This window comes from Lipotes vexillifer, unplaced genomic scaffold (genome assembly GCF_000442215.2).
Source record: "Lipotes vexillifer unplaced genomic scaffold, Lipotes_vexillifer_v1.1 scaffold943, whole genome shotgun sequence".
NCBI lineage: Eukaryota > Metazoa > Chordata > Mammalia > Artiodactyla > Lipotidae > Lipotes > Lipotes vexillifer.
The window spans coordinates 323,517-326,425 of record NW_006776793.1 but is presented as its reverse complement, the minus strand read 5'-3'; positions in this window follow the sequence as shown (position 1 = coordinate 326,425).

Genomic DNA, 2,909 nt, shown 5'->3' with positions numbered 1-2,909 from the left:
GGCGGGCAGACAAACGCATTCTTTTCAGGGGAGGCCCCCTCCTCCTCTCTCTGGAAGCCGGGAGCGGGGAGGGCAGGCCTGCCCAGGCCTGACCCCAGACTGGGTTTCAGACTGTGGGGCGAGTAGGGCTCCCTGGGGACTTGTGGGGCGAGCGGTGGGAGGGAAAGGCCCAAAGGCCCTAGTCTGCGGCTGGGAGTCGTGTGGCAGGAGGTGGCAGGGGGCTGAGTCCAGGAGCCCCGGGGCTCCTGGGCTGCAGCTCCAGCACTGGCTGTGGGCACTGATGCCCAGCTTCTGGGCAAATCCCTGTGTGCCCAGCCTCAGTTTCCCCGATGACTGTCACCAGCCCTGGAACTACCGATGTCACAAGACTGGAACCTGAGCTGTAAAAAAGGCTGCTTTCGGTTTTCAAAACCCATCAAAGTTCACTTTACTGCTGTGCGTCCCCCTAAATGAAGAGGAAGGCGGGTATGACGTGCACACAGGCATACTCTGGACGGCGCTTCTGCAGTGCTGGTCAACTTAAAAAAAATAACGTGTTCCTGGCGTCCTCCCACAGGAACAGGGCTGGACACGGGCCCCACTACTCAGGAAGGTGGGAGGTGGGAGGCAGCTTCCTTCCACAGCCTCCCTCTGCCCAGCAAGCTGACAACCTTGACCCGGGTCACGAGCCCTCCATTCTGTTCCCTGGGTGGGGGAGGGGGGTCCATCTCGGGCGCCATTCTGGCTGCTAAGTCGCCCTGGCAGAGCCTGCCTCTTGGGGAGGTGGAATGGCCTGCGGGAATTCAAATCCTGCACCCTGGACACACGGGCTTTGAGAAGTGCGAGCCTCAGCATCGCCGGGCCTTGTCTCTTCTCCTGCAATATGGAGACCTCAAAGCAGCGGCCTAAGGAGCAGATGAGGCAAGACCTGGCCTAGCGGGTGCTGTGTCAGCCAGGGATCAGCTTTCCCGAGCATCTTGTGGCCAAGCAGCGGCTCCGCTGGTGTCCCTCTGGTTCCCTCTCTGCTGCGACACCAACGGGCTCTCCAGGGAGCCGAGCCTGTTAAGGGGAGCGATGTCCTCTCCAGGTCACAGCAGGACCTCTCTGCAGCCCTGCCGAGGCTCCGAGGAGGGTGAACCAGCAGGGACAGAGGAGAACATTCAGAATCCAGAAGACGAGATCGTTGAGCTTTTGGAGACAATATCTCTACCTTTGGGATGACCTGTAAGGGTGTGAACAGTTCCGTAAGTGCCCACAGCGCTGCTGGGCAGAGCCAGTCACCACAGTCACTGAGTGGGCTCTGTGTCAGGCAGTTCCTGGCCCATTTCTTCCTCACGACAGCCCTGGGCTAGGAAGGAGGATCCCATCACCGCTCTCTTACCGGTGAGCACGCGGAAGGGTACGGAAGGTCTAACTCTGATGAAGCAGGCCTGCTCTCTGCCCAGCTAGGCAACGGAGCAAGGAAATTCACATCAGGGCATTTGTTAAGGCACAACCTCAGGAGAACGGAGGATTCCAGGGAGGAACCACCCTGCGTGAGGGTGTGGGTGGAGCCTCCTGAGGTTACTTGGAAACTGACTGGGGGGACACTCCTGCGGTGCTGATGCTCTGGTCTTTGGGATCTTCCTAACGACACGATGAGCTTCCCTCATTTGATCTGCCAAGTGTAAGGACAGTGATATATATTTCACTCAAGACTCTTGATTTCAAGGGATGTAAACCCAACTTAAGGAAAAAGTGAAGTGTGTCAGGATGACAGGCACCTCGACATCTGAGGAAAGGCATGAGAGCCCTCAGGTTTCCATGACAACAGGAACCTGGAACTCATGCCACCAGGAATCATGCTGTCATGCTTCTGCTTCTCTCCCACTATAGACCAGCTCCTCCCCCGACCCAGGGCAGGAAGCAGCCTCCAACAGACCTGGGTGTGACACTCTGTAGCCTCCCCCACCACCACCAGAGGGGACAATTCCAAGGAGTGGTCCTGACTGGCCTTAGCTTGGCCAGGTGTCTGTCCCGGCCACCTGTGGGCAGGACGTCAGAGCACACTGCTTGGCTCAGCCTGGGGCAGGTGCCCATCCCTGGACCAGGTGGTGTTAGAGCCTTGACGTGAAGGGAAAATGGAGAGTAGTGGGTTCCAGGGAGTGACTGCTGAGAATCTGATTTCCGAAGGCCTTGCTGGCTGCTAGATGCCGCTGTCAAGAAGGCACCACCCTCCAGTTCAATTGAGCAGACTTTATTCAGCACCTATTAAGTGCAAGGCACTGTGCTAGGTACTGTGGGAAATACAGAGAGTGAACACAGACAGCCCTGCCCACGAGGAGCTCACAGTCTAGAAAAGGAGGTAAGACACGGTACACAATCAGCTGCGGTGACACCGGCCAGAGTGGCAAGCGCCGAAAGCAACACACAAGTGCTATGGGGTCACAGAACACCATGAGGCTGCTTCTGTCAGAAGCTTTAGGCGAGGGTACAGAGGACGCAGGGCTGGGCCTTTGAACGGGGAAGCCGTTTGGGAGAAAGGGCATTTCTAGCAGAGAAGAGATGCACTCAGAGGTGGGAGCCCACAGGTAACAGAGGAAATTGGGTGGCTGCAGTGAGTAGGCAGGTGGGCTATACAAAGTGGGCAGTCAGGTACAACTGGGAGGTGGACAGCCAAGGATACTAAGCTCAGGGAGGTCTGAACTTGACGCTCTGGTCAAGAGAGCCACTGATCACTGAACAAGAAGAGGGGTGTGCAGAAATGTGTTCTTAGAAGATAAATCTAGCGGTTGTGGAGTCTGGGAGGGAGAGGGGGAAAGCTGAGAGGCGGGCTGACTGGTCAGAGGCTGACGCCCACAGGGAGGCCATGAGAGCGTGACTGGGGGGCAGTGGCCAAAAAGGGACAAGAGTGGGCAAGGAGATCTTGTGGCAGGGGGGGGGGGGGGGGG